The sequence below is a fragment of the Lissotriton helveticus genome, chromosome 12 (genome assembly GCF_964261635.1).
Source record: "Lissotriton helveticus chromosome 12, aLisHel1.1, whole genome shotgun sequence".
In the NCBI taxonomy this organism is placed as follows: Eukaryota; Metazoa; Chordata; class Amphibia; order Caudata; family Salamandridae; genus Lissotriton; species Lissotriton helveticus.
In genome coordinates this window covers 664,009,586-664,030,904 of record NC_136073.1, presented here as the reverse complement: position 1 = coordinate 664,030,904, position 21,319 = coordinate 664,009,586, and the positions used below count along the sequence as shown (strand labels likewise).

The window sequence follows — 21,319 nt, the reverse complement described above, 5'->3', positions numbered from 1 at the left end:
GGATGACAAGCAAGGAACAGAGGCACAGAAAAACCGGGATGACAAGCAGGGAACAGAGGCACAGAAAAACCGGGGGAACAGAGGCACAGAAAATCCGGGATTAACACATATTAACACATATTAGCATTAATAAATACCAGTAGCGCGCGCTGAGACTAAACAAGAAGTGAAAAACGCAAATCGGCCACAGGCGCTTGCCACTGAATATATTATAGTGACATCCGGGAATAAAAATACAAATCCGCCACTTTATGGAAGGCGGAAACAGCCAGCACGGGAAGAGGTGAGACTGCCCTGCATATCCTGCACCACACAGCAGCGAGCCCAAGAGCCAGTGGAGTCAGAGGCCCTGAACGTCAGCATTGTCGGCACCACGTCCTGGTGGGCATGGTGCCTTTGAGAGAGAGTCAGGTGCTCCGGGTTGGCACCGATCCCCGGGTGGAGCCCGGCAGCCCCACCCCTCCGCTATTACGACACATTTAAAGGGAGGTGAGCGTCCTGGTACCACCCTGCCCCCGTACAGCGCCCTATGTGACCCACGCTGGTGGCACCATCATAAGCAGAGATGCACTCGTATCTCGGGTAGTGCAACTTGCCACTTCGGTAGAAATTTAAGATGCTCCTAAATACTTCTGGGTCTCTGTCGAAAAAGTATTCCTAGGTTTCCTCATTGAAGAAGAAGTCCTTCTCTGTACTTCCCAAGAGAGTGTCGGGGTACCGCTCCAGGGTAGTCCTCCATGTCTGGAAGCGTCTTCCACTAACGTTAAGGACAATTAGCTCGTCCTGTCTTTTATTTTTTTCACCTGGTGCCAGAGGCATAGGGCATTGGCCACTGGCACCCACCCAATAGCAGCTGCCCTGGCAAAGGGCAGCCATGCTGCTACACCTGCTGCCATGGTGGCTCTAGGTGTCGGTCCAGGAAAAAGCTCAGCTTCCTTTAACCCCTTCCATGCTCATGACGAGCTCAGCTCGTCATGCAGTACACTGCTCGTGTGCTCATGACGAGCTGAGCTCGTCATGAACAATGGGAAATCTGGAGTAACAGCACTCAGGGGAAATTGCCTTAGCACTAATGTGGTTAAAACCAGTTTGACTTCAGATCAGGTTCATCTAATTAAAGAAATAATGAAAACTTCAATGAGGACACGTATAATTACAATGTGCTTCTCCTATCAGTTTGACAAATGCAATTTCAAGGGCAATTCAGCTAATGTTAAACCGTATGCTTTATGTCCCAACAAATACCTCCAAACAATCAATCATCACAGGCAATCACAGGAATCACAAAGCATGACATAAATCGCCTCGAAGGTCATAGGGCTTTGCAAGGAATGTATAATGCAAATTATTTAATGCCACTTAAAAATACATATTGTCTAATACAGGCAGGAATATCATTTACTGATGGGTCAATAAGTCAACAAGTGTAGTAATTGTCCTCTCTTTTATTTGTAGACATGAAGAGATAAATGATGTACAATAGGGTTAGGACATCATTGGGAGAACCTGTATTATCACTTCCACCTCCTTCAAAACGTAACCTGGCATCATTCGGTGGAGAACGGTGAAAAATAGCATACACCGTCTTGAAATAAATGCAAGCGAAATTAACTTTTTGTTAAAAAAAACCACACTCTCGCACACCAGCTGTGGTGTTGGGGAACATTGATATTGTTATCAACAGATAATGATGACACCGTGGGCAGTTGTCAAAACACTGAGATGTGCTAATGAAATGTAAATCCTTTCATTGTCTAAAACTTCAGCAGCAGGCATAAATCCACAGGCTGTTTTCCCAAAGTATTATTATTCAAGGACCACAGCTGTTGTTAGACAGCCTTTAAGTTTCCATGCAGTGTGAGTAAGAGATGTGAAGTGGCTCGGAGTATTTCCCCCAAACTCTTCTAAGGAGTGGTGGCTTTTAAAGCAAGTTTTAACAAGTGGCAATTAACATTTTGCTTCTACTCAGTACACATATTGAACGTCAGAAGATGCAATATCATCATGTAGTGACGAAAAACACACCCTAGGGTTTGACATCTAACAAGTGAATAGATCGATGGAGAGGTAGATAGATAGATAGATATAGAGAGAGAGAGAGAGAGATAGACATGTGCTGGCCAGGGGGTGTTCTTTGATGGAAGGGTGGAGGTATGGATGGAGATTGATGAGTAAGTTGCTGGGTAGTTATATGTATGGATGGAGTGGTAGAACTAGCGACTCATATGTAGGTAAACAGACACTGACCGAGGCAGAAAGAGGTCACCTGCAGATAGAGTCCCCTTGTAATCCATAAGCACACACGCGCGGGCACGCTCTCTCTCACAAGCACACAAACACTCATTGTCTATCTGCATGTTAAATGACACAACCAACGCTTTTATTTTAACATGTCGATGAAATAAAATCTTTTTTGCATATTTCAGTAGAAACGCGCTATATTAGGAGCAATGTGAGAATCCAACTGTGTTGTCTCTTTAAAGAACAGGTTGTGGTCCTAGCGCACGCCTAAGGCAGCAACTTTTGCAGGCGATGTCGGTGTTGTGAAAGCGCACACAGTCACACACGCCTCCCTCCTCCTTTATAGCTTATCCATCCTCGGAGCATAAATCGCTCAAACTGAAACGGTGAAAGGAAAGTGATTTATTTTACTACAGGGTCTGGGTGTTCAGGGTTAATAATGGTGGTCCATTTAAGGATCGACTCAGAAAATCAAGTTGTAATTGTCTGGGTGCGATCCTTTTAGAATGTATAGTCTATAAAAAGGCCCCACCCCCCTCCCTCGCCCCACTCCCACTCCCGCTCACCACCAAACGTGCACGAGGGTGATGTACCTGCTTGATATTCGCCTAATTGAAGTGCCGTCGCTCCCTAAACTAAATGCCGAAAAGGTCGGAAAAGGTCTCACGCAAAGGGAATAAATTCTAGCAACAGGCTCCTCATAAACACGTAGAAACACGTAGAAACTTCGCAGACACTCTCGCGCACATCAACATCCGATCATTCCAGAGCCCACCAGCAGCCCCTTACCTCTAAAAGTGAAACACATGGAGCAGACCACCAAAATGGGTCCCGGGGACAACGACGACACTCAGTGCGTCTCGCCCCCCCCCCACTCCCGCTCACCACCAATGGTGCACGAGGGCGGTTTAACTGCTTGATGTTCGCCTAATTGAAGTTCCGTCGCTCCCTAAACTAAACGCTGAGAAGGTCGGAAAAGGTCTCACGCAAAGGGAATAAATTCCAGCAACAGGCTCCTCATAAACACGTAGAAACTTCACAGACACTCTCGCGCACATCAACATCCGATCATTCCCGAGCCCACCAGCAGCCCCTTACCTCTAAAAGTGAAACACATGGAGCAGACCACCAAAATGGGGCCCGGGGACAACGACGACACTCAGTGCGTATCGCTCCCCCACTCCCCACTCCCGCTCACCACCAAACGTGCACGAGGGCGGTTTACCTGCTTGATCTTCGCCTAATTGAAGTGCCGTCGCTCCCTAAACTAAACGCCAAAAAGGTCAGAAACGGTCTCACGCAAGGGGAATAAATTCCAGCAACAGGCTCCTCATAAACACGTAGAAACTTCGCAGACACTCTCGCGCACTTCAACATCCGATCATTCCCGAGCCCACCAGCAGCCCCTTACCCCTAAAAGTGAAACACATGGAGCAGAACCCAAAAATGGGGCCCGGGGACAACGACGACACTCAGTGCATGCCTTCCTTTCTGGTCCAAAGTAACCAGAACACACACACAAACAAGAAAAAAAAATGGCTGCCGCAAAACTCAAAAATTTCCGGTTCGGGCGTGTTTTTGGGTGAGTGACGGATGATGTCACAGATAGAAAGAACCTAAAAAACACGCCCCCGAATCGCAAAAAGACGGGGCTTGAACCGAGTGACGCCCCTCTTCTCCAATGGCTGGCCTCCGATTAGGAAGCCGGCCAATGGAAAAGAGAGGCGAGTTCAGGCCCCCTACTAGAAAACATTACATCTCTGACCGAGACTGCGCAAGCGCAGCCTACTATCTACAATAATCGCTTACAAGAGGCACTGTTGGAAAATCAATGTGACACACCTGTGTAGGCACTCTCCAATTGCCAATTCTGTTAAATGCAGAGGATGCCGTTCCCATATTAAGGGCAGCTTTAGGTTGCCCAATGATACTTGACACCTTCGATGAATTTACGGCTACTTCAGACCTGTTCTTAAATAACACAAAATCCTTTGTAATGGACATTGGCTTCAAACCTACCACGCAGAAAGCCCTTTTTTGTAACAAATTCAAGATCACGCAAACACATATCTTTAAGTACTTGGGCATCCTGCTTGATGACAGAAATACATGGTGCCCACTGCTCGCTTCAAAAAGACTCGTGTTACCCTGATCCTGGGGGTCAGTCTTGGATTTTAGCACCAGCTTGTGTAGGAAACCCTTAAAGGCCCTCCTTCATGTCTACAATTATGTGTGTCCGCTACCTGCGATGGCTCTGACTTTTGGGTGTTCTGGGACTGTAGTGCCATTCAGGTTGAGGAGAATAGGTTCACCAGATGCCTATTGGCTGTCCCACAAAGCACCTCAACATACGTTATTTATGATGAGTTGGGCCTTAAATATATTCTGAACACCATTAGACTAAGACCATTGTCACAGTGGATTTCAATCTAGTATAAGAGCCTGCCAACTTTGAATAGATTGATTATCTGCAATTGCCTCACTCTGGACAACGTGAGATCAGTTCACTGGCTGAGCTATATTAAGTCTGACTTCACCATTTTGGGCTGTCCTAATTTGTTTTCATGTCCTGATAGGATACCCAAGATGGATCATATATGAGTGAAACTGAATTTTTTAATTCATACCATGGCTGTAAGGGAAGGCAATGAATGGCTGAAACCTGCTCTCTTTGCTTATTGTCTGACAAAAACTGTGTTTTCCACTGAGCCAAATTTGACATGGGTGAATAATGTTTACCATCTGACTGGGAGTGAATGTTTGCATTGTCCAGCATTCGGTCCATTAATTGTTTCTTTTGCATATGTCACCCTAAGTGGGAAGGGTATGCCCAGACGGGGGTCCCATGCTCACTACACCATAGGTTTCAAGCAAGCCTGGCTGATGAAGGGTGATGTCCTGAAACCGGTCCCAGGATGCTTGTTTCCAGTCTAGGGAGGACCTGACTTGGCAATTCGGGCTGGAATGTTCCCACAAGGAACAGGGTCAAGACTGATTTGCATATGCCTGGGTCCAAACTGGGGTGGTGTGGTGCGGTGAGCAAACAAATGATGGATTAAACCCAGATCCTTGTGACTGGGGGTGAATGTTTGCATTGTTCAGCATTCGGTCCATCAATTGTTTCTTTTGCATATGTCGCCCTAAGTGGGAAGGGTATGCCCAGACGTGGGTCCCGTGCTCACTTCACCACTGAATTCCAGATAGTCTGGATGATGAAAGGTGATGCCCTGAAACCAGTCCCATGATGCTTGTTTCCAGTCTAGGGAGGACCTGACTTGGCAATTCGGGCTGGAATGTTCCCACAAGGAACAGGGTCAAGACTGATTTGCATATGCCTGGGTCCAAACTGGGGTGGTGTGGTGAGCAAACAAATGATGGATTAAACCCAGATCCTTGTGACTGGGGGTGAATGTTTGCATTGTCCAGCATTCGGTCCATCAATTGTTTCTTTTGCATATGTCGCTCTAAGTGGGAAGGGTATGCCCAGACGTGGGTCCCGTGCTCACTACACCACTGGATTCCAGCTAGCCTGGATGATGAAAGGTGATGCCCTGAAACCGGTCCCAGGATGCTTGTTTCCAGTCCAGGGAGGACCTGGCTTGGCAGTTCGGGCTGGACTGTTCCCACAAGGAACAGGGTCAAGACCGATTGGCATATGGCTTGGTTCAAACTGGGGTGGTGTGGTGAGCAAAGAAATGATGGATTAAACCCAGATCCTTGTGAATGGGGGTGAATGTTTGCATTGTCCAGCATTCGGTCCATCAATTGTTTCTTTTGCATATGTCGCCCTAAGTGGGAAGGGTATGCCCAGACGTGGTTCCCGTGCTCACTACACAACTGAATTCCAGATAGCCTGGATGATGAAAGGTGATGCCCTGAAACCAGTCCCAGGATGCTTGTTTCCAGTCTAGGGAGGACCTGACTTGGCAATTCGGGCTGGAATGTTCCCACAAGGAACAGGGTCAAGACTGATTTGCATATGGGTGGGTCCAAACTGGGGTGGTGTGGTGAGCAAAATAATGATGCATTAAACCCAGATCCTTGTGACTGGGGGTGAATGTGTGCATTGTCCAGCATTCGGTCCATCAATTGTTTCTTTTGCATATGTCGCCCTAAGTGGGAAGTTTATGCCCAGATGTGGGTCCTGTGCTCACTACACCACTGGATTCGAGCTAGACTGGCTGATGAAGGGTGATGCCCTGAAAGCGGTCCCAGGATGCTTGTTCCCGGTCCAGGGAGGACCTGGCTTGCCAGTTCGGGCTGGACTGTTCCCACAAGGAACAGGGTCAAGACTGATTTGCATTTGGCTGGGTCCAAACTGGGATGGTGTTGTGAGTAAGTGAGTTCCGGAAGGATTTACAGTAAATATTTGCATATAGGAGACTATGAACGAATTAAGGCGATAGTAAGTTGAGAGCTTCAAGTTGTGGGTAGTCAAGGTGCTGTGCTCATGCGTCTGAGGCGACCCGTGGTGTCGTGCCGGGGCCGCCCATCAGATAGTACAGCTTGTAGAAAACAGTCCTGAATATGGGCGGTTTTAGGACCCAGCGGTCTTGGGTTTGCCTCCTGCTCGCAAACCGAAAGAAGCTGAAAACCACATTCTTTTGAAGACTTGTCCGACCTGTTGAGTGATTGGGACTGAGATCTGATCATCACGCGGCCTTTCCGAGGGTGGGCGAGGGATGGGTGCCAGTACGTGCCAGGGATCGCAGTGCCCCTGCGCCCGCCCCTAACCGAGCCCTGCAGGAAGTGGTGTGGGAGAGACCAGGTATGTCTGCAGCATTGGGAGGACACGCCAGCCCGATGCGCCAAGGCTGCACTTTAAGCCAAACCCCAGACATTAGCAATCCGAGACAGAGACAGTGGGACCGCTCTTCGAAGGGTTAATAATATACTGCTCCTTCGGGGATATGGAAGTTGATTGTTACAAATTTAAATCTCAGCAAAGGTAGGTCACTCCGTACTTGCCGCGGTCTGCACCAGCAGGATTGAATGCTGACTGGGTCAGGGTAACTATTGTACTTACATCTCTTGAGGGTGACCAATTAAAGCCGGTTCGACTTCAGCAGGCGTGGTCAGGCTGTGCACAGAATGCACTCTTGTTGTACCGTGAGTCTAGGGAGCAGGCGATCTCATACTGCTGGGAAACAGAGGCAAAGGAAGCGAGATAGGTGCATGAGGGCGCGGAATAAAGGGAGGCACAGAGGGTGAACGAGAAAGAGAGGACTGGCGAACAGACATGTAAAGAGAAACAGAAGCAGAGGAAGGGAGACGCAGAGAAAGACAGTTCAGACATGTGTTGACAAATAAAGAAAGGACAGACCGAGCGACAGGGATACATGTAGATTTATAGTTAGACAGCACGCGAGATTCGAGAGACAGATAATAAGAGCAGACGGTTCCAAATAACAGAGGCTGATAAAACAATAGGTAGACAGAGGCAGAGAGGTACATAGATGGATATGGAGAGATAGATGCAGAAAGAGGCAGATAGAGACAGGCAGGAGACAGATCGAGGCAATAGGTAGACAGAGGCAGAGAGAGATTCATAGATGAATAAGGGGAGATAGATGCAGAAAGAGGCAGATAGAGACAGGCAGGAGACAGATCGAGGCAATAGGTAGACAGAGGCAGAGAGAGATTCATAGATGAATAAGGGGAGATAGATGCAGAAAGAGGCAGATAGATTTATGCCAATAATAGTTATATTAATTTACATTTATATTACACAATACAATGTTTTTTATATATTTTAAAATAATAAACTTTACTACATTTCCCTATACTTTCCAATGGAGAGATCCCACCACTGTTACCTCTTTGCACTCTGATGAGGTGCTGTTTTCAATTGTCAGTGGATACTGAGGTATTCACTAAGATGATGGCAAAAGAGATCTGGTACTTTTATAACATATCAAAATAGTGGGACAGGAATTTTTCATAGTCATCAATTAAAACATACCATAAATATTTAACAGGCCCACAGAGTAAGTAAAACGAGACAGAAATACTGCAATAGAAAGTGGTTTTTGAAACATACTCAATGTTTCTTGTATTGTGTCCCGGAGCCCCGAAAAGTGACATCCATGTTCTCAAAAGCATTTTCAATCCCGAGTCTCATTAGGTGCTATCTCAGCCTGCACTAAAAGTCTTTGGAAATATGGCTTCAAGCTTTCTAGTATCCAGTAGCACTGCAGAAAGCCTAACATGAGGTTGTTGAGGTGTTGTGCTGCACCCATCCAGCATTACAGCATCCAGCTGGTAGAACATTGCACTTTTTTATTACTCTAAGCCCAGGCCTTCCTCTTCTCAGTAACTGCTTGAGGATTGTCCTAACTTCCAGATAGACAATGTGAGGTGCCACCCTTGTTTTGTGGTAAATAAATAAATTACCGGTACTATTTTTCTATGCATTAAATGAAAAGGATAGCTCAATAAATAAGAGGCAGAGTCCGTGGTATCTGAGTCATACGGGCTTTAATTAAGTGGCTCGAGCCAATGGACATCGGGTTCCATCACCTGCTAAGGTTCAGGAAGGGACAATCTCAACATTTTATTAACATCATACAATATATATAGTAGAACATACAGTTGCATTGAATACAGTAGGCGTAACAAGTGACAAACGAAAGATAAGAACATATGGGCGTGAAAAGAAGGCGTGCACAGGGCGTGCACGAAGGTGTGTGATGTAGACGTCACAGAAGTGTCATAAGTGGGTGGACACATGGAGGGGGCTACATGGGCAGCTGGAACCTTTAACCTATTGGTGCGCGCAAAAAGAGTCATGACGTGTAACTGGGGAGAGCTGGGGGGCGCTGACTCCTAGCACTAGTGGAGGAGACTAAAGTCTGGGATGTCAGAACGACCTGTACCTATAGCGTATCTGATATCTTGTGTTTAGAGTACATGTTGCTTGATTCTAAAAGTCATCAGGGCAAAGGCTACTTGTCACTAAAAGCTAGTGTATGCATATATTTCTTCATGTATTGCATGAGCTATGGATCTTCTATGGATACTAATTCAGTAAATGACTTGCATGGAGACAGAAAGACTAGACTGTAGATGGATATGTTTATGCTGTTCGTTAGCTAGGAATGTGAAGCCGGGGAGCTGAACAGATAACTGTAGGCATAACATATTCTTGGCAGGCAGGCCAGGCCAAGCCGGGCACCGCGTTGCTTGGCAGGAAGTAAGTGAAGGGTGTGGGATGCGGGCGGGGCTGCATCTCTCGGAGCATTTCAGAAGGCTTGAGGCCTGGATCTCGTGTCCGGGCCCTGTAGGGCCTTAGAAATGGGTGCATCTCGATGATTTAACGTGCACCATGTAAATACGTTGGCAACATAGGCCTAAAAGCCTAATTCACGTTGCTTTCACGGAGGACTGGATAACTGACATATTAACGTTGGACGCAACTGCAAATGCGTCTTTATTCTCGACCATGGAGGGAAAATGCATAGAAATCATGCACATATATATTACATGTTGGGGAACACGTAGGGACACATAGCAGGGCAAAATTCAATTTTCCTCATTCCCTCCTTGTTCCCTACGTTCCCTTCAGGAAACATCAATATTCATAAGACCATCTATCTGGTCATACAGCATCATTTGCTCGTCTTTTTTCATTTGGGAATGGGATCGTGGACGTGGAATACAAGATGTAGCGCACAAGCCGCAAATCGCTGGGCCACATTGTAAACAGAGACAACAACTGAATATGATCATTACTACTACTCCCAGGAATGACAGTACTTTCCATCCCCATGCAGATATTACACTCCAGAGCCAGCCGGACCAAGTCCAGGTGCCTGGATTCTGGTGTAGCTGATGAGCTATTTTATGAAGTCTAGTTATTGCTGAATACACAGACGGTGCGTTATTAGGAATGAAAACGCAACAACTAGATCCGATGACTCTACAAGCTCCGCCCCTATCGGCCAGGATGACGTCAAGGACAAGGCGGTTCTGAAGAACAACAAATCTCATAGCAGACTGCTCTTCTGTTAAGTTACCTAGGGCGGAAGTAGTTTCATTCACTACTGCTTCAAGGGTTCTGGTTAACCTGCGTATTAATTTACTATTCTGGACGGGACCTATGAAGAAAAAGAAACCTTTATTGAAATCCGTATACTGTTCCAATGCAGTTTCAGTCTGATCGACAATTGGGGACTCAATCTCCCTTCTATGTCTGACGTGTACTAGATGGGTATTACGGTGATAATCGGATGGGGCTAGGAAAACTGGTGGCAGTAGGAATGCAATGTAACATGTTCCATCCCAATCTAGGGGCAAACGTACATAAGCGGTCTGACCACATATAAAATAGGAATGACGTGAAGCTTTGAAAGTAGACTTCCCACTGTCACTGTACTCGACCACAGTAGTACAATCACTGTGTCCTAGGTGTACTGAACCATTCTTTCTAACACATAATTCGCCTTTCACTGGTAGAACTGTTATGGAAGGCAAATCTGAATTAGTCTCGGACTGAACATTCAAAACCATGAGTTTAGAGGAAAAATTGCCTAGATCATATACTTCATTTTCTAGATCTATCCCTGTCCTGTGGGGAAGACCGTCCTTGTCTGGGAAACAGGTTTCATTCCTAACTGTATTCAGAAGGGAAACTGTGGACTTGTCGTCTAAAGATGACGTCAATGTAAACCATGCTCCACACGAACCATTGTGTGAAAACGGATAGGGAAAGAGTGGCAGAACTCCCTTCACTGTCTGGAAAGGGGGGAGTCGACCACATACCCAGCAATTAGTGCCATTGCTGGTCTGATGCGAATAGTGTAACATACGAATAAAAGTATTGTTGCGCATTGCAAGTCGATAGGACAACTCGTGAGGGGGTAGTTCACTAAATGTGTGCTCTACAGTATCATTAGAGGAAAGGTGTGAATGCGAATCGAGAGGAGGAAAAAATACATGTAGCATATAACTTATACATGTGATCGTAAGACTCAGAATAAACATAAACAATAATGTAACAATGCATCTGCTTCGGAGATTTTTACAATATTTCATTTTCTTGAAGTTTCGTCTATCTCTCTCACTACGTGGGTCTATCTCATACATGTCAGAAACCTGTCTAACCGCTTCACCCGAGGGGGACTTAAACAATTAAACGCTGTCTGACTTACTAGACCTTAGTTTCATTTTATAATCCTGCTGTGGAGTTTTCTCTAACAGGGGAAGTTTAGAGTCAGTATCGGGGCAGTCCTTGAAAAAAAGTCTTTGGACACAGTCCATGGAAACGCTTGATATGACTGGAATGGAGCCAGCCTTTTCTTCATTCTAGCTTTACGGCGGTCCTTGTGGTCATCAGAACGAGTTTTGGCTCCTTCCAGCGGGGCTCCAGAGGGCTTGAGCGATCAAAATTCCGGACCAGAACGAGATCACCTGGAACGACCTCGTGCGGTTTCACCTGGGTGTTGTCCGGGAAGGCAGCCGCGACCTGTGAACGACAAGAGAGTAGTGCAGACATCAAGGAAGCTAGGCAATCTGTCAGCATGTTACTGTCAACATCGGTGATTTTACGAGGCATAGGTGTACCCCACAGGTTTGGGGGACGACCGAAAACTACTTCGTAGGGTGACAAACCAGATCTGGAGTGGGCGACCATTCGCATATAGAAGAGGGCAACCGGCAGGGCTACCATCCAATCTACACCTTTTTCTGCACAGACCTTCGCTAGTCGTATTTTCAGAGTTTGATTGTGTCGCTCGACGAGGCCAGCTGCCTCGGGGTGTCGTACGCAGTGGAATTTCCACTGGTACCCTAACAGAAGTGATACCTGTTTCATGAGTTCGGACGAGAATGGCTGTCCATTATCTGAATACACGACACGGGGTAAACCGTATCGAGGGAAAAACTCACGTACCAGCTGCTTGGCAGTGGTCATGGCAGTGTAATCTGGGACTGGATATGCTTCTGTCCATCTGGACAGAGCGCAGACAACTACGAGGACATACTTGAATCCTCGACATCGATCCATCTGGATATAATCCATCTGGAGGACTTCAAAAGGATGGTCAGGAGGATGAAATCCACCTCGTTCCACGGGAACACCTTTACCTGGATTGAACTGACAACAGATCATGCAGGTACGCACTTTCTGCTTCGCTGCTGCTCGTAAATGCTTATTAAACCAAAGGTTCTGGATGCTGTCTAACATGGCTTTTTCTCCTAAGTGTGCTGGACTATGTGCTGTATTAATAATGACTTGAACCATAGAGTCGGGGAGAAACCATGTGGCTTTTCCCTTCGTCAACCATCCTTGATCTGTCAGGACCCCTCCTTGTTCAGTCCATTTCCTAATTTCGTCTGGAGTAGCATGTGTCTGTATGTCTAGTACATCTTGTGTAGGGTCCTTGACTGTCATGCAAGTCGTCAGGACTGAAACGTCTGTCTTTGTCGTATCAGCTGGAATGTCTGGAGTCTGGGCTGTAAGCTTGGCTGTTCGATCTGCCAGGTCGTTACCCTGGGAAATGGTGTCAGTGACTCTCGTATGTGCTTTGCACTTCATAATCGCTATAGCTGTAGGTAAATGTATTGCTTCTAACAGAGCTTGAATGAGGGGGCCATGCTGAATCTTGGCTCCATGAGAGGTCATAAAACCTCTTTCTTGCCACAGGACTCCAAAGTCGTGAACGACTCCGAATGCATAACGTGAATCTGTATATATGTTTACTTTCAGGTTCTTGGCTCGTATGCAGGCTTGGGTCAGAGCGATGAGCTCTGCTGCTTGAGCAGACAGGGTGTCAATACGATGTGTTTCTATAACTTCAGTTTCAGTAGTCACAGCATATGCTGCCACTAACTCTCCTGTACTTGTTCTCATACATGAACCATCCACATAAAGCGTCAGGTCTGGGTCTGGTAATGCAATATCCGTCAAGTCTTGTCTTGGCTTCGTCATGGTGTTAATAACTTCCACACAGTCATGTGTTGCAGGGTTTGGGGTAATCGAGGGTAACAGTGTAGCAGGATTTAATATGTTACAGCGTCTGATCTCTATGTGTGGCTGAAACAGTGTCAGTTCATATCCCGTCAAACGTGCTATGGTCAAGTGCTGAGTCTGTGTTCGGTTTAAAAGAACTTCCACGGAGTGTGGAACCTGTACTGTCAGGGAGTGTCCTAACACTATGGAATCACTTTGTCTGATAGCTAAAGCTGTGGCGGCAACTGATTTGAGGCACGCAGGCAAAGCCTGGGCTACTGGATCTAACGTGCTAGAAAAATAAGCACAAGGCTTGTGTTGTCCTGCTTGATCTTGTGTGAGAACAGACAATGCTGTACCATCACGTTCAGTGACAAAAAGTGTAAAAGGTTTGCTGTAGTTTGGTGTCGCTAAAACAGGTGCTTGACATAAAGCTTTCTTTAATTCTTCGAAAACAAGTGTATGTTCCTGGGTCCAAGGGAGGACAGTCGATGTCGCTGCCTCCTGTGTTGTCAACTGTATCAGTGGCTTGGCTAGATATGCGTACTGAGGGATCCATTGTCTACAGTAAGAAGTGAGGCCGATAAAAGCTCGTACCTCCTTCTGTGTCTTGGGCTGTGGAAGATGTGCAATTAACTGGATACGGTCAGGTGTCAACTGTCTACCCCTCTTGGACAGCAAGTGTCCAAGGTATACCACTTGCTGGACACAGAATTGCAGTTTCGAAGGGGACACCTTGTGCCCCATTTCCGCCAGAAAATACAAGACTGTCAGTGACGCACGTTCGCAGTCACGTTCTGTACGAGCAGTGATCAATAGGTCATCAACGTACTGGAGCAGGGCAGTGTCAGTTGGCATGTGGATACTATCTAGTTGTCGTTTCAGTGCTTGACTGTAAATACTAGGACTTTCTGTGAACCCTTGAGGTGCACGTGTAAATTTATAGCTTCTTCCATTTAAACAGAATCCGAAAAGGAACTGGCTGTCTGGATGGATGGGTACACTAAAGAAGGCGTTCTTGAGATCGATAACAGTAAAGAACGCTGCTTCGGAATCAATGGCAGTCAATAGGGAAGAGATATCTGGAACCACAGGGTACTGGGGTATAATACATTTATTAAGTTCTCGAAGGTCAATCACTAGTCGATAAACTGGAGGTGCATTTGGGTCAGTACGTTTAAGAATCGGAATGATAGGAGAATTACATACATTGGAGTCAGTTTCTACAACCACTCCTTGAGCGATGAGCTCGTCAATGATTTTTGATAAGGCTGCTACAGCCTCAGGTGGCAGCTTGTATTGTCGGATTCGCGGTAGTACAACTCCTTGTTTCAGAGTGACACGGTATGGTGTAATGTGCATACAACCTACATCAGTTGAACCTTGCGCCCATAAATGTTGTGGTACATTCAGTAATCTTGGATCAAAATCTCTTAACACATAATGTCCTTTAAAGTCACGTAAAAACAATCTCACTCCTTCCGGAGAACAACAAATCACTGCACCTAGTTCTTTCAATGTTTTAATACCAAGTAAGTTTTCTGGACATGATTTCGTAAGTAACAAGTCTGTAGTTCGGGACAATGGACCAACTTCTAGGGAAACTGGTTTCGATATTTCATTAACAATAGGCTTTCCTGAAAATCCCAGGGAAACATTTCTTGAGCCTGAGAGAGGAGCCCCTGGAACCTCGTCATGACTGATGGTAGTCCTACTTGCCCCTGTATCAATCAGAAACTTTCTGTCTTTCCCTAATACCTGGCTGTGTACATAGGGACCTTCTTGATCTACAGGAACCTCGATGAGAGGCAAGCCAACCTCTCTCTCTAGGCTGTTTCATGAATACTGCTGATATTCTGGATAATCTGACTGTGCATACTGGTACATCTGCTGTGTAACGTGTTGTGTGGCAGCTATAGGCTGCGGTACTGTTACTGTCTGTTGTGCGTTCTGCGGTGGTTGCGTGTTCTGCGGAGCATGTTCCTGTCTAGGAGGACGCGGTCTTTCTTTCGTTTTACCAGTGGCTATGTTGTGTTTCAGAACTGCACATTTGTTTATATAGTGACCTGGCTGTTTACAGTAATTGCATGTCCCTTTAACGGGAGCTGCAGAATGACTGGTCTGATTCGTACCCCTCTTCTGACTATCCACTGGAACAGACTGTGCCACTAGTACTTTCATTTTCGTGTCTTTCATACGTCTCCTTTCGTGTTCTTGCTCTTCTCTGATTCGGTTCTGATGGTACTGTAACATTTGTAACATTTGGGACGGGGTATTAGCTTGCCAGGTACTCTCAACTTTCAGTACTCGATTTTTAACTTGTGGTAAAGAATTCTCTACTAATTTGGTAACAAAAAGATGTGGATACGACTCACTACTCGTTTTCAAGCCGCTATTAATAATGATAATAATTTACAACAAGGGGTGGTGATGGACAGAGTCTCTGAATTAAGCAGAGTACTCTCACCCAGTCAAGAGATCAGGGCTAGATCCAACACCGTTTTTTAGCTCATTGCACCATCCCAGTTTCAGAACCTGGCTGTATGCAAATTAGTCTGTCCCTGGCCCAGTGCATCATGGGAACAGGGCAGACCAGACTACAAAAGCCAATTCTTACACTGGGAAGGAAACAAGCTTCCGGGGACCGGTTTCTGCCATTTCAGGCGTCTTCGGCCCGGCTTGCTTGAATCCTGATGGTGCAATGAGCAAGGGACTCACATCTGAGTATACCCTTCCACGCTTAGGGTGGACAAAATTATTTACAACAAGGGGTGGTGATGGACAGAGTCTCTGAATTAAGCAGAGTACTCTCACCCAGTCAAGAGATCAGGGCTAGATCCAACACCGTTTTTTAGCTCATTGCACCATCCCAGTTTCAGAACCTGGCTGTATGCAAATTAGTCTGTCCCTGGCCCAGTGCATCATGGGAACAGGGCAGACCAGACTACAAAAGCCAATTCTTACACTGGGAAGGAAACAAGCTTCCGGGGACCGGTTTCTGCCATTTCAGGCGTCTTCGGCCCGGCTTGCTTGAATCCTGATGGTGCAATGAGCAAGGGACTCACATCTGAGTATACCCTTCCACGCTTAGGGTGGACAAAATTATTTACAACAAGGGGTGGTGATGGACAGAGTCTCTGAATTAAGCAGAGTACTCTCACCCAGTCAAGAGATCAGGGCTAGATCCAACACCGTTTTTTAGCTCATTGCACCATCCCAGTTTCAGAACCTGGCTGTATGCAAATTAGTCTGTCCCTGGCCCAGTGCATCATGGGAACAGGGCAGACCAGACTACAAAAGCCAATTCTTACACTGGGAAGGAAACAAGCTTCCGGGGACCGGTTTCTGCCATTTCAGGCGTCTTCGGCCCGGCTTGCTTGAATCCTGATGGTGCAATGAGCAAGGGACTCACATCTGAGTATACCCTTCCACGCTTAGGGTGGACAAAATTATTTACAACAAGGGGTGGTGATGGACAGAGTCTCTGAATTAAGCAGAGTACTCTCACCCAGTCAAGAGATCAGGGCTAGATCCAACACCGTTTTTTAGCTCATTGCACCATCCCAGTTTCAGAACCTGGCTGTATGCAAATTAGTCTGTCCCTGGCCCAGTGCATCATGGGAACAGGGCAGACCAGACTACAAAAGCCAATTCTTACACTGGGAAGGAAACAAGCTTCCGGGGACCGGTTTCTGCCATTTCAGGCGTCTTCGGCCCGGCTTGCTTGAATCCTGATGGTGCAATGAGCAAGGGACTCACATCTGAGTATACCCTTCCACGCTTAGGGTGGACAAAATTATTTACAACAAGGGGTGGTGATGGACAGAGTCTCTGAATTAAGCAGAGTACTCTCACCCAGTCAAGAGATCAGGGCTAGATCCAACACCGTTTTTTAGCTCATTGCACCATCCCAGTTTCAGAACCTGGCTGTATGCAAATTAGTCTGTCCCTGGCCCAGTGCATCATGGGAACAGGGCAGACCAGACTACAAAAGCCAATTCTTACACTGGGAAGGAAACAAGCTTCCGGGGACCGGTTTCTGCCATTTCAGGCGTCTTCGGCCCGGCTTGCTTGAATCCTGATGGTGCAATGAGCAAGGGACTCACATCTGAGTATACCCTTCCACGCTTAGGGTGGACAAAATTATTTACAACAAGGGGTGGTGATGGACAGAGTCTCTGAATTAAGCAGAGTACTCTCACCCAGTCAAGAGATCAGGGCTAGATCCAACACCGTTTTTTAGCTCATTGCACCATCCCAGTTTCAGAACCTGGCTGTATGCAAATTAGTCTGTCCCTGGCCCAGTGCATCATGGGAACAGGGCAGACCAGACTACAAAAGCCAATTCTTACACTGGGAAGGAAACAAGCTTCCGGGGACCGGTTTCTGCCATTTCAGGCGTCTTCGGCCCGGCTTGCTTGAATCCTGATGGTGCAATGAGCAAGGGACTCACATCTGAGTATACCCTTCCACGCTTAGGGTGGACAAAATTATTTACAACAAGGGGTGGTGATGGACAGAGTCTCTGAATTAAGCAGAGTACTCTCACCCAGTCAAGAGATCAGGGCTAGATGAGTCCCTTTCTCACTGCTCCATCAGGATTCAAGCAAGCCGGGCCGAAGAGGCTGAAATGCCAGAAACCGGTCCCCGGTAGCTTGTCTCCTTTCTGGTGAAGAATTGGCTTGGTAGTTTGGTCTGCCCTGTTCCCATGATGCACTGGGCCAGGGACAGACTAATTTTCATATAGCCAGGTTCTGAGCTGGGATGGGGCAGTGAGATAAATAACGGTGATGGATCAAGCCCTGATCTTTGGACTGGGTAAGAGTGGTCTGCTTAATTCAGACACTCTGTTCATCACCACCCCCTTTTCTGTATTGTTTTTGGCCACTATAGGTGTGGCAGGGTATACTCAGACATGAGTCCCTTTCTCACTGCTCCATCAGGATTCAAGCAAGCCGGGCCGAAGAGGCTGAAATGCCAGAAACCGGTCCCCGGTAGCTTGTCTCCTTTCTGGTGAAGAATTGGCTTGGTAGTTTGGTCTGCCCTGTTCCCATGATGCACTGGGCCAGGGACAGACTAATTTGCATATAGCCAGGTTCTGAGCTGGGATGGGGCAGTGAGATAAATAACGGTGATGGATCAAGCCCTGATCTTTGGACTGGGTAAGAGTGGTCTGCTTAATTCAGACACTCTGTTCATCACCACCCCCTTTTCTGTATTGTTTTTGGCCACTATAGGTGTGGCAGGGTATACTCAGACATGAGTCCCTTTCTCACTGCTCCATCAGGATTCAAGCAAGCCGGGCCGAAGAGGCTGAAATGCCAGAAACCGGTCCCCGGTAGCTTGTCTCCTTTCTGGTGAAGAATTGGCTTGGTAGTTTGGTCTGCCCTGTTCCCATGATGCACTGGGCCAGGGACAGACTAATTTGCATATAGCCAGGTTCTGAGCTGGGATGGGGCAGTGAGATAAATAACGGTGATGGATCAAGCCCTGATCTTTGGACTGGGTAAGAGTGGTCTGCTTAATTCAGACACTCTGTTCATCACCACCCCCTTTTCTGTATTGTTTTTGGCCACTATAGGTGTGGCAGGGTATACTCAGACATGAGTCCCTTTCTCACTGCTCCATCAGGATTCAAGCAAGCCGGGCCGAAGAGGCTGAAATGCCAGAAACCGGTCCCCGGTAGCTTGTCTCCTTTCTGGTGAAGAATTGGCTTGGTAGTTTGGTCTGCCCTGTTCCCATGATGCACTGGGCCAGGGACAGACTAATTTGCATATAGCCAGGTTCTGAGCTGGGATGGGGCAGTGAGATAAATAACGGTGATGGATCAAGCCCTGATCTTTGGACTGGGTAAGAGTGGTCTGCTTAATTCAGACACTCTGTTCATCACCACCCCCTTTTCTGTATTGTTTTTGGCCACTATAGGTGTGGCAGGGTATACTCAGACATGAGTCCCTTTCTCACTGCTCCATCAGGATTCAAGCAAGCCGGGCCGAAGAGGCTGAAATGCCAGAAACCGGTCCCCGGTAGCTTGTCTCCTTTCTGGTGAAGAATTGGCTTGGTAGTTTGGTCTGCCCTGTTCCCATGATGCACTGGGCCAGGGACAGACTAATTTGCATATAGCCAGGTTCTGAGCTGGGATGGGGCAGTGAGATAAATAACGGTGATGGATCAAGCCCTGATCTTTGGACTGGGTAAGAGTGGTCTGCTTAATTCAGACACTCTGTTCATCACCACCCCCTTTTCTGTATTGTTTTTGGCCACTATAGGTGTGGCAGGGTATACTCAGACATGAGTCCCTTTCTCACTGCTCCATCAGGATTCAAGCAAGCCGGGCCGAAGAGGCTGAAATGCCAGAAACCGGTCCCCGGTAGCTTGTCTCCTTTCTGGTGAAGAATTGGCTTGGTAGTTTGGTCTGCCCTGTTCCCATGATGCACTGGGCCAGGGACAGACTAATTTGCATATAGCCAGGTTCTGAGCTGGGATGGGGCAGTGAGATAAATAACGGTGATGGATCAAGCCCTGATCTTTGGACTGGGTAAGAGTGGTCTGCTTAATTCAGACACTCTGTTCATCACCACCCCCTTTTCTGTATTGTTTTTGGCCACTATAGGTGTGGCAGGTTATACTCAGACATGAGTCCCTTTCTCACTGCTCCATCAGGATTCAAGCAAGCCGGGCCGAAGAGGCTGAAATGCCAGAAACCGGTCCCCGGTAGCTTGTCTCCTTTCTGGTGAAGAATTGGCTTGGTAGTTTGGTCTGCCCTGTTCCCATGATGCACTGGGCCAGGGACAGACTAATTTGCATATAGCCAGGTTCTGAGCTGGGATGGGGCAGTGAGATAAATAACGGTGATGGATCAAGCCCTGATCTTTGGACTGGGTAAGAGTGGTCTGCTTAATTCAGACACTCTGTTCATCACCACCCCCTTTTCTGTATTGTTTTTGGCCACTATAGGTGTGGCAGGGTATACTCAGACATGAGTCCCTTTCTCACTGCTCCATCAGGATTCAAGCAAGCCGGGCCGAAGAGGCTGAAATGCCAGAAACCGGTCCCCGGTAGCTTGTCTCCTTTCTGGTGAAGAATTGGCTTGGTAGTTTGGTCTGCCCTGTTCCCATGATGCACTGGGCCAGGGACAGACTAATTTGCATATAGCCAGGTTCTGAGCTGGGATGGGGCAGTGAGATAAATAACGGTGATGGATCAAGCCCTGATCTTTGGACTGGGTAAGAGTGGTCTGCTTAATTCAGACACTCTGTTCATCACCACCCCCTTTTCTGTATTGTTTTTGGCCACTATAGGTGTGGCAGGGTATACTCAGACATGAGTCCCTTTCTCACTGCTCCATCAGGATTCAAGCAAGCCGGGCCGAAGAGGCTGAAATGCCAGAAACCGGTCCCCGGTAGCTTGTCTCCTTTCTGGTGAAGAATTGGCTTGGTAGTTTGGTCTGCCCTGTTCCCATGATGCACTGGGCCAGGGACAGACTAATTTGCATATAGCCAGGTTCTGAGCTGGGATGGGGCAGTGAGATAAATAACGGTGATGGATCAAGCCCTGATCTTTGGACTGGGTAAGAGTGGTCTGCTTAATTCAGACACTCTGTTCATCACCACCCCCTTTTCTGTATTGTTTTTGGCCACTATAGGTGTGGCAGGGTATACTCAGACATGAGTCCCTTTCTCACTGCTCCATCAGGATTCAAGCAAGCCGGGCCGAAGAGGCTGAAATGCCAGAAACCGGTCCCCGGTAGCTTGTCTCCTTTCTGGTGAAGAATTGGCTTGGTAGTTTGGTCTGCCCTGTTCCCATGATGCACTGGGCCAGGGACAGACTAATTTGCATATAGCCAGGTTCTGAGCTGGGATGGGGCAGTGAGATAAATAACGGTGATGGATCAAGCCCTGATCTTTGGACTGGGTAAGAGTGGTCTGCTTAATTCAGACACTCTGTTCATCACCACCCCCTTTTCTGTATTGTTTTTGGCCACTATAGGTGTGGCAGGGTATACTCAGACATGAGTCCCTTTCTCACTGCTCCATCAGGATTCAAGCAAGCCGGGCCGAAGAGGCTGAAATGCCAGAAACCGGTCCCCGGTAGCTTGTCTCCTTTCTGGTGAAGAATTGGCTTGGTAGT

The 21,319-nt window shown here is 47.1% G+C and overlaps 1 protein-coding gene across 4 annotated transcripts in view; it reads left to right on the top strand.

Annotated features, from left to right (window-relative positions):
- Positions 1-6,815: 6,815 nt before the first annotated feature.
- LOC144799917 (anoctamin-10-like) overlaps positions 6,816-21,319 on the top strand; it is a 394,459-nt gene continuing 379,955 nt past the window's right edge. For 2 of the 4 annotated variants that reach the window (XM_078671539.1, XM_078671538.1), the window contains exon 1: positions 6,835-7,009. The gene's annotated coding sequence lies outside the window, so the exon portion shown is untranslated. Of the gene's footprint in view, positions 7,010-7,057; positions 7,190-21,319 lie in introns of those variants that run through there. The other 2 variants (XM_078671537.1, XM_078671536.1) reach the window with 2 other exon arrangements.